The sequence below is a fragment of the Pleuronectes platessa genome, unplaced genomic scaffold (assembly GCF_947347685.1).
Source record: "Pleuronectes platessa unplaced genomic scaffold, fPlePla1.1 scaffold_34, whole genome shotgun sequence".
Lineage (NCBI taxonomy): Eukaryota > Metazoa > Chordata > Actinopteri > Pleuronectiformes > Pleuronectidae > Pleuronectes > Pleuronectes platessa.
The window spans coordinates 1,053,703-1,065,139 of NW_026519004.1; positions in this window are offsets into that span (position 1 = coordinate 1,053,703).

An 11,437-nucleotide genomic window follows, 5' to 3' on the forward strand; every position below is an offset into this window, starting at 1 on the left:
ATTTCACTGAACCGGGCTTTCCCGGAGAGACCAAGCACCAGCACCGGCCATGCCCTGAGACCCACACTTAAGCCCCCGTCCTGAGTGTTATCACCCATGGGCCTTGGTTAAAGAGCCTCGCGCCCTTGGTTCTCCATTCCACACTTAGTCCGATTTCGCTGACCCGGGCCTCCAAGGAGAGACCAAGCACCAGCACCGGCCGTGCCCTGAGACCCACACTTAAGCCCCCGTCCTGAGTGTTATCACCCATGGGCCTGGGTTAAAGAGCCTCGCGCTCTTGGTTCTCCATTCCAAACTTAGTCAGATTTCGCTGACCCGGGCCTCCAAGGAGAGACCCAGCACCAGCACCGGCCGTGCCCGGAGACCCACACTTAAGCCCCCCTCCTGAGTGTTATCACCCATGGGCCTGGGTTAAAGAGCCTCGCGCTCTTGGTTCTCCATTTCACACTTAGTCAGATTTCGCTGACCCGGGCCTCCAAGGAGAGACCAAGCACCAGCACCGGCCGTGCCCTGAGACCCACACTTAAGCCCCCGTCCTGAGTGTTATCACCCATGGGCCTGGGTTTAAGAGCCTCGCGCACTTGGTTCTCCATTTCAAACTTAGTCAGATTTCGCTGACCCGGGCCTCCAAGTAGAGACCCAGCACCAGCACCGGCCGTGCCCGGAGACCCACACTTAAGCCCCCGTCCTGAGTGTTATCACCCATGGGCCTTGGTTAAAGAGCCTCGCGCCCTTGGTTCTCCATTCCACACTTAGTCCGATTTCGCTGACCCAGGCCTCCATGGAGAGACCCAGCACCAGCACCGGCCGTGCCCGGAGACCCACACTTTAGACCCGTCCTGAGTGTTATCACCCATGGGCCTTGGTTAAAGAGCCTCGCGCCCTTGGTTCTCCATTCCACACTTAGTCAGATTTCGCTGACACGGGCCTCCATGGAGACACCCAGCACCAGCACCGGCCGTGCCCGGGGACCCACACTCAGGCCCCCGTCCTGAGTGCTGAAAATGTCTAGAAATGTCTCACTCTTTGTGTTAGGGAAAGATACAATACTTGGGACACTTCTAGGCACTTTACATTATAGCAAAAATGCCTACAAATGTCCCACACGTTTTCATGGGGAAAAATACAAAACATGGGAGAGAAAACCTCCAAATATTGCTGGGCCCGGGGACCCACTCTAAAGCCCACATCCTGAGTGCTGAAAACGCCTAGAAATGTTCCACTCTTTGTGTCAGGGAAAAATACATTACATGGGACATTTGTAGGCGCTTTACATTATAGCAAAAATGCCTAAAAATGTCCCAACCAATCAGAATGAGCCGGACGCTTCTAGGCACTTATCATTGAGGCAAATTGCCTGGAAATGTCCCACACCTTTGGTGTTAGGGTAATACAATACATGGGACACTTGTAGGCACTTTACATTACAGCAAAATGCCTAGAAATGTCCCACACTAGGGGTTACGGAAGTGCAATATTTGGGTCTCTCTATGAGTAATTCAAAAGGAAACATTCCTATGATCCTCTTTAAAGGAAACACTCCTATGCTTATCTCCAAAGGATCCTTGGTTCCCGTTCTTACCCATATTTCCTATGGCTATCTCCAAAGGAATCAAAGGAAACATATGTATATCAGTTTCCTGTGTTTAGATCTCTTTCTTAGTCACATTTCACTGAACCGGGCTTTCCCGGAGAGACCAAGCACCAGCACCAGCCATGCCCGGAGACCCACACTTAAGCCCCCGTCCTGAGTGTTATCACCCATGGGCCTGGGTAAAAGAGCCTCGCGCTCTTGGTTCTCCATTCCAAACTTAGTCAGATTTCGCTGACCCGGGCCTCCAAGGAGAGACCCAGCACCAGCACCGGCCGTGCCCGGAGACCCACACTTAAGCCCCCCTCCTGAGTGTTATCACCCATGGGCCTGGGTTAAAGAGCCTCGCGCTCTTGGTTCTCCATTTCACACTTAGTCAGATTTCGCTGACCCGGGCCTCCAAGGAGAGACCAAGCACCAGCACCGGCCGTGCCCTGAGACCCACACTTAAGCCCCCGTCCTGAGTGTTATAACCCATGGGCCTGGGTTAAAGAGCCTCGCGCACTTGGTTCTCCATTTCAAACTTAGTCAGATTTCGCTGACCCGGGCCTCCAAGTAGAGACCCAGCACCAGCACCGGCCGTGCCCGGAGACCCACACTTAAGCCCCCGTCCTGAGTGTTATCACCCATGGGCCTTGGTTAAAGAGCCTCGCGCCCTTGGTTCTCCATTCCACACTTAGTCCGATTTCGTTGACCCAGGCCTCCATGGAGAGACCCAGCACCAGCACCGGCCGTGCCCGGAGACCCACACTTTAGACCCGTCCTGAGTGTTATCACCCATGGGCCTTGGTTAAAGAGCCTCGCGCCCTTGGTTCTCCATTCCACACTTAGTCCGATTTCGCTGACCCAGGCCTCCATGGAGAGACCCAGCACCAGCACCGGCCATGCCCGGGGACCCACACTCAGGCCCCCGTCCTGAGTGCTGAAAATGTCTAGAAATGTGTCACTCTTTGTGTTAGGGAAAGATACAATACTTGGGACACTTCTAGGCACTTTACATTATAGCAAAAATGCCTACAAATGTCCCACACGTTTTCATGGGGAAAAATACAAAACATGGCAGAAAAAACCTCCAAATATTGCTGAGTCCGGGGACCCACTCTAAAGCCCACACCCTGAGTGCTGAAAACGCCAAGAAATGTTCCACTCTTTGTGTCAGGGAAAAATACATTATATGGAACATTTGTAGGCGCTTTACATTATAGCAAAAATGCCTAAAAATGTCCCAACCAATCAGAATGAGCCGGACGCTTCTAGGCACTTATCATTGAGGCAAAATGCCTGGAAATGACCCACACCTTTGGTGTTAGGGTAATACAATACATGGGACACTTGTAGGCACTTTACATTACAGCAAAATGCCTAGAAATGTCCCACACTAGGGGTTACGGAAGTGCAATATTTGGGTCTCTCTATGAGTAATTCAAAAGGAAACATTCCTATGATCCTCTTTAAAGGAAACACTCCTATGCTTATCTCCAAAGGATCCTTGGTTCCCGTTCTTACCCATATTTCCTATGGTTATCTCCAAAGGAATCAAAGGAAACATATGTATATCAGTTTCCTGTGTTTAGATCTCTTTCTTAGTCACATTTCACTGAACCGGGCTTTCCCGGAGAGACCAAGCACCAGCACCGGCCGTGCCCTGAGACCCACACTTAAGCCCCCGTCCTGAGTGTTATCACCCATGGGCCTGGGTTAAAGAGCCTCGCGCTCTTGGTTCTCCATTCCAAACTTAGTCAGATTTCGCTGACCCGGGCCTCCAAGGAGAGACCAAGCACCAGCACCGGCCGTGCCCTGAGACCCACACTTAAGCCCCCGTCCTGAGTGTTATCACCCATGGGCCTCGGTTAAAGAGCCTCGCGCTCTTGGTTCTCCATTCCAAACTTAGTCAGATTTCGCTGACCCGGGCCTCCAAGGAGAGACCCAGCACCAGCACCGGCCGTGCCCGGAGACCCACACTTAAGCCCCCCTCCTGAGTGTTATCACCCATGGGCCTGGGTTAAAGAGCCTCGCGCTCTTGGTTCTCCATTTCACACTTAGTCAGATTTCGCTGACCCGGGCCTCCAAGGAGAGACCAAGCACCAGCACCGGCCGTGCCCTGAGACCCACACTTAAGCCCCCGTCCTGAGTGTTATCACCCATGGGCCTGGGTTAAAGAGCCTCGCGTACTTGGTTCTCCATTTCAAACTTAGTCAGATTTCGCTGACCCGGGCCTCCAAGTAGAGACCCAGCACCAGCACCGGCCGTGCCCGGAGACCCACACTTAAGCCCCCGTCCTGAGTGTTATCACCCATGGGCCTTGGTTAAAGAGCCTCGCGCCCTTGGTTCTCCATTCCACACTTAGTCCGATTTCGCTGACCCAGGCCTCCATGGAGAGACCCAGCACCAGCACCGGCCGTGCCCGGAGACCCACACTTTAGACCCGTCCTGAGTGTTATCACCCATGGGCCTTGGTTAAAGAGCCTCGCGCCCTTGGTTCTCCATTCCACACTTAATCAGATTTCGCTGACCCGGGCCTCCATGGAGAGACCCAGCACCAGCACCGGCCGTGCCCGGGGACCCACACTTAGGCCCCCGTCCTGAGTGCTGAAAATGTCTAGAAATGTCTCACTCTTTTTGTTAGGGAAAGATACAATACTTGGGACACTTCTAGGCACTTTACATTATAGCAAAAATGCCTACAAATGTCCCACACGTTTTCATGGGGAAAAATACAAATCATGGGAGAAAAAACCTCCAAATATTGCTGAGGCCGGGGACCCACTCTAAAGCCCACACCCTGAGTGCTGAAAACGCCTAGAAATGTTCCACTCTTTGTGTCAGGGAAAAATACATTACATGGGACATTTGTAGGCGCTTTACATTATAGCAAAAATGCCTAAAAATGTCCCAACCAATCAGAATGAGCCGGACGCTTCTAGGCACTTATCATTGAGGCAAAATGCCTGGAAATGTCCCACACCTTTGGTGTTAGGGTAATACAATACATGGGACACTTGTAGGCACTTTACATTACAGCAAAATGCCTAGAAATGTCCCACAGTAGGGGTTACGGAAGTGCAATATTTGGGTCTCTCTATGAGTAATTCAAAAGGAAACATTCCTATGATCCTCTTTAAAGGAAACACTCCTATGCTTATCTCCAAAGGATCCTTGGTTCCCGTTCTTACCCATATTTCCTATGGCTATCTCCAAAGGAATCAAAGGAAACATATGTATATCAGTTTCCTGTGTTTAGATCTCTTTCTTAGTCACATTTCACTGAACCGGGCTTTCCCGGAGAGACCAAGCACCAGCACCGGCCATGCCCTGAGACCCACACTTAAGCCCCCGTCCTGAGTGTTATCACCCATGGGCCTTGGTTAAAGAGCCTCGCGCCCTTGGTTCTCCATTCCACACTTAGTCCGATTTCGCTGACCCGGGCCTCCAAGGAGAGACCAAGCACCAGCACCGGCCGTGCCCTGAGACCCACACTTAAGCCCCCGTCCTGAGTGTTATCACCCATGGGCCTGGGTTAAAGAGCCTCGCGCTCTTGGTTCTCCATTCCAAACTTAGTCAGATTTCGCTGACCCGGGCCTCCAAGGAGAGACCCAGCACCAGCACCGGCCGTGCCCGGAGACCCACACTTAAGCCCCCCTCCTGAGTGTTATCACCCATGGGCCTGGGTTAAAGAGCCTCGCGCTCTTGGTTCTCCATTTCACACTTAGTCAGATTTCGCTGACCCGGGCCTCCAAGGAGAGACCAAGCACCAGCACCGGCCGTGCCCTGAGACCCACACTTAAGCCCCCGTCCTGAGTGTTATCACCCATGGGCCTGGGTTTAAGAGCCTCGCGCACTTGGTTCTCCATTTCAAACTTAGTCAGATTTCGCTGACCCGGGCCTCCAAGTAGAGACCCAGCACCAGCACCGGCCGTGCCCGGAGACCCACACTTAAGCCCCCGTCCTGAGTGTTATCACCCATGGGCCTTGGTTAAAGAGCCTCGCGCCCTTGGTTCTCCATTCCACACTTAGTCCGATTTCGCTGACCCAGGCCTCCATGGAGAGACCCAGCACCAGCACCGGCCGTGCCCGGAGACCCACACTTTAGACCCGTCCTGAGTGTTATCACCCATGGGCCTTGGTTAAAGAGCCTCGCGCCCTTGGTTCTCCATTCCACACTTAGTCAGATTTCGCTGACACGGGCCTCCATGGAGACACCCAGCACCAGCACCGGCCGTGCCCGGGGACCCACACTCAGGCCCCCGTCCTGAGTGCTGAAAATGTCTAGAAATGTCTCACTCTTTGTGTTAGGGAAAGATACAATACTTGGGACACTTCTAGGCACTTTACATTATAGCAAAAATGCCTACAAATGTCCCACACGTTTTCATGGGGAAAAATACAAAACATGGGAGAGAAAACCTCCAAATATTGCTGGGCCCGGGGACCCACTCTAAAGCCCACATCCTGAGTGCTGAAAACGCCTAGAAATGTTCCACTCTTTGTGTCAGGGAAAAATACATTACATGGGACATTTGTAGGCGCTTTACATTATAGCAAAAATGCCTAAAAATGTCCCAACCAATCAGAATGAGCCGGACGCTTCAAGGCACTTATCATTGAGGCAAATTGCCTGGAAATGTCCCACACCTTTGGTGTTAGGGTAATACAATACATGGGACACTTGTAGGCACTTTACATTACAGCAAAATGCCTAGAAATGTCCCACACTAGGGGTTACGGAAGTGCAATATTTGGGTCTCTCTATGAGTAATTCAAAAGGAAACATTCCTATGATCCTCTTTAAAGGAAACACTCCTATGCTTATCTCCAAAGGATCCTTGGTTCCCGTTCTTACCCATATTTCCTATGGCTATCTCCAAAGGAATCAAAGGAAACATATGTATATCAGTTTCCTGTGTTTAGATCTCTTTCTTAGTCACATTTCACTGAACCGGGCTTTCCCGGAGAGACCAAGCACCAGCACCAGCCATGCCCGGAGACCCACACTTAAGCCCCCGTCCTGAGTGTTATCACCCATGGGCCTGGGTTAAAGAGCCTCGCGCTCTTGGTTCTCCATTCCAAACTTAGTCAGATTTCGCTGACCCGGGCCTCCAAGGAGAGACCCAGCACCAGCACCGGCCGTGCCCGGAGACCCACACTTAAGCCCCCCTCCTGAGTGTTATCACCCATGGGCCTGGGTTAAAGAGCCTCGCGCTCTTGGTTCTCCATTTCACACTTAGTCAGATTTCGCTGACCCGGGCCTCCAAGGAGAGACCAAGCACCAGCACCGGCCGTGCCCTGAGACCCACACTTAAGCCCCCGTCCTGAGTGTTATAACCCATGGGCCTGGGTTAAAGAGCCTCGCGCACTTGGTTCTCCATTTCAAACTTAGTCAGATTTCGCTGACCCGGGCCTCCAAGTAGAGACCCAGCACCAGCACCGGCCGTGCCCGGAGACCCACACTTAAGCCCCCGTCCTGAGTGTTATCACCCATGGGCCTTGGTTAAAGAGCCTCGCGCCCTTGGTTCTCCATTCCACACTTAGTCCGATTTCGTTGACCCAGGCCTCCATGGAGAGACCCAGCACCAGCACCGGCCGTGCCCGGAGACCCACACTTTAGACCCGTCCTGAGTGTTATCACCCATGGGCCTTGGTTAAAGAGCCTCGCGCCCTTGGTTCTCCATTCCACACTTAGTCCGATTTCGCTGACCCAGGCCTCCATGGAGAGACCCAGCACCAGCACCGGCCATGCCCGGGGACCCACACTCAGGCCCCCGTCCTGAGTGCTGAAAATGTCTAGAAATGTGTCACTCTTTGTGTTAGGGAAAGATACAATACTTGGGACACTTCTAGGCACTTTACATTATAGCAAAAATGCCTACAAATGTCCCACACGTTTTCATGGGGAAAAATACAAAACATGGCAGAAAAAACCTCCAAATATTGCTGAGTCCGGGGACCCACTCTAAAGCCCACACCCTGAGTGCTGAAAACGCCAAGAAATGTTCCACTCTTTGTGTCAGGGAAAAATACATTATATGGAACATTTGTAGGCGCTTTACATTATAGCAAAAATGCCTAAAAATGTCCCAACCAATCAGAATGAGCCGGACGCTTCTAGGCACTTATCATTGAGGCAAAATGCCTGGAAATGACCCACACCTTTGGTGTTAGGGTAATACAATACATGGGACACTTGTAGGCACTTTACATTACAGCAAAATGCCTAGAAATGTCCCACACTAGGGGTTACGGAAGTGCAATATTTGGGTCTCTCTATGAGTAATTCAAAAGGAAACATTCCTATGATCCTCTTTAAAGGAAACACTCCTATGCTTATCTCCAAAGGATCCTTGGTTCCCGTTCTTACCCATATTTCCTATGGTTATCTCCAAAGGAATCAAAGGAAACATATGTATATCAGTTTCCTGTGTTTAGATCTCTTTCTTAGTCACATTTCACTGAACCGGGCTTTCCCGGAGAGACCAAGCACCAGCACCGGCCGTGCCCTGAGACCCACACTTAAGCCCCCGTCCTGAGTGTTATCACCCATGGGCCTGGGTTAAAGAGCCTCGCGCTCTTGGTTCTCCATTCCAAACTTAGTCAGATTTCGCTGACCCGGGCCTCCAAGGAGAGACCCAGCACCAGCACCGGCCGTGCCCGGAGACCCAAACTTAAGCCCCCGTCCTGAGTGTTATCACCCATGGGCCTCGGTTAAAGAGCCTCGCGCCCTTGGTTCTCCATTCCACACTTAGTCAGAATTTGCTGACCCGGGCCTCCATGGAGAGACCCAGCACCAGCACCAGCCGTGCCCGGGGACCCACACTTAGGCCCCCGTCCTGAGTGCTGAAAATGTCTAGAAATGTCTCACTCTTTGTGTTAGGGAAAGATACAATACTTGGGACACTTCTAGGCACTTTACATTATAGCAAAAATGCCTACAAATGTCCCACACGTTTTCATGGGGAAAAATACAAAACATGGGAGAAAAAAACTCCAAATATTGCTGAGCCCGGGGACCAACTCTAAAGCCCACACCCTGAGTGCTGAAAACGCCTAGAAATGTTCCACTCTTTGTGTCAGGGAAAAATACATTACATGGGACATTTGTAGGCGCTTTACATTATAGCAAAAATGCCTAAAAATGTCCCAACCAATCAGAATGAGCCGGACGCTTCTTGGCACTTATCATTGAGGCAAAATGCCTGGAAATGTCCCACACCTTTGCTGTTAGGGTAATACAATACATGGGACACTTGTAGGCACTTTACATTACAGCAAAATGCCTAGAAATGTCCCACACTAGGGGTTACGGAAGTGCAATATTTGGGTCTCTCTATGAGTAATTCAAAAGGAAACATTCCTATGATCCTCTTTAAAGGAAACACTCCTATGCTTATCTCCAAAGGATCCTTGGTTCCCGTTCTTACCCATATTTCCTATGGTTATCTCCAAAGGAATCAAAGGAAACATATGTATATCAGTTTCCTGTGTTTAGATCTCTTTCTTAGTCACATTTCACTGAACCGGGCTTTCCCGGAGAGACCAAGCACCAGCACCGGCCGTGCCCTGAGACCCACACTTAAGCCCCCATCCTGAGTGTTATCACCCATGGGCCTTGGTTAAAGAGCCTCGCGCCCTTGGTTCTCCATTCCACACTTAGTCCGATTTCGCTGACCCAGGCCTCCATGGAGAGACCCAGCACCAGCACCGGCCGTGCCCGGAGACCCACACTTAAGCCCCCCTCCTGAGTGTTATCACCCATGGGCCTTGGTTAAAGAGCCTCGCGCCCTTGGTTCTCCATTCCACACTTAGTCCGATTTCGCTGACCCAGGCCTCCATGGAGAGACCCAGCACCAGCACCGGCCGTGCCCGGAGACCCACACTTTAGACCCGTCCTGAGTGTTATCACCCATGGGCCTTGGTTAAAGAGCCTCGCGCCCTTGGTTCTCCATTCCACACTTAGTCAGATTTCGCTGACACGGGCCTCCATGGAGACACCCAGCACCAGCACCGGCCGTGCCCGGGGACCCACACTCAGGCCCCCGTCCTGAGTGCTGAAAATGTCTAGAAATGTCTCACTCTTTGTGTTAGGGAAAGATACAATACTTGGGACACTTCTAGGCACTTTACATTATAGCAAAAATGCCTACAAATGTCCCACACGTTTTCATGGGGAAAAATACAAAACATGGGAGAGAAAACCTCCAAATATTGCTGGGCCCGGGGACCCACTCTAAAGCCCACACCCTGAGTGCTGAAAACGCCTAGAAATGTTCCACTCTTTGTGTCAGGGAAAAATACATTACATGGGACATTTGTAGGCGCTTTACATTATAGCAAAAATGCCTAAAAATGTCCCAACCAATCAGAATGAGCCGGACGCTTCTAGGCACTTATCATTGAGGCAAAATGCCTGGAAATGTCCCACACCTTTGGTGTTAGGGTAATACAATACATGGGACACTTGTAGGCACTTTACATTACAGCAAAATGCCTAGAAATGTCCCACAGTAGGGGTTACGGAAGTGCAATATTTGGGTCTCTCTATGAGTAATTCAAAAGGAAACATTCCTATGATCCTCTTTAAAGGAAACACTCCTATGCTTATCTCCAAAGGATCCTTGGTTCCCGTTCTTACCCATATTTCCTATGGCTATCTCCAAAGGAATCAAAGGAAACATATGCATATCAGTTTCCTGTGTTTAGATCTCTTTCTTAGTCACATTTCACTGAACCGGGCTTTCCCGGAGAGACCAAGCACCAGCACCGGCCATGCCCTGAGACCCACACTTAAGCCCCCGTCCTGAGTGTTATCACCCATGGGCCTTGGTTAAAGAGCCTCGCGCCCTTGGTTCTCCATTCCACACTTAGTCCGATTTCTCTGACCCGGGCCTCCAAGGAGAGACCAAGCACCAGCACCGGCCGTGCCCTGAGACCCACACTTAAGCCCCCGTCCTGAGTGTTATCACCCATGGGCCTGGGTTAAAGAGCCTCGCGCTCTTGGTTCTCCATTCCAAACTTAGTCAGATTTCGCTGACCCGGGCCTCCAAGGAGAGACCCAGCACCAGCACCGGCCGTGCCCGGAGACCCACACTTAAGCCCCCCTCCTGAGTGTTATCACCCATGGGCCTGGGTTAAAGAGCCTCGCGCTCTTGGTTCTCCATTTCACACTTAGTCAGATTTCGCTGACCCGGGCCTCCAAGGAGAGACCAAGCACCAGCACCGGCCGTGCCCTGAGACCCACACTTAAGCCCCCGTCCTGAGTGTTATCACCCATGGGCCTGGGTTTAAGAGCCTCGCGCACTTGGTTCTCCATTTCAAACTTAGTCAGATTTCGCTGACCCGGGCCTCCAAGTAGAGACCCAGCACCAGCACCGGCCGTGCCCGGAGACCCACACTTTAGACCCGTCCTGAGTGTTATCACCCATGGGCCTTGGTTAAAGAGCCTCGCGCCCTTGGTTCTCCATTCCACACTTAGTCAGATTTCGCTGACACGGGCCTCCATGGAGACACCCAGCACCAGCACCGGCCGTGCCCGGGGACCCACACTCAGGCCCCCGTCCTGAGTGCTGAAAATGTCTAGAAATGTCTCACTCTTTGTGTTAGGGAAAGATACAATACTTGGGACACTTCTAGGCACTTTACATTATAGCAAAAATGCCTACAAATGTCCCACACGTTTTCATGGGGAAAAATACAAAACATGGGAGAGAAAACCTCCAAATATTGCTGGGCCCGGGGACCCACTCTAAAGCCCACATCCTGAGTGCTGAAAACGCCTAGAAATGTTCCACTCTTTGTGTCAGGGAAAAATACATTACATGGGACATTTGTAGGCGCTTTACATTATAGCAAAAA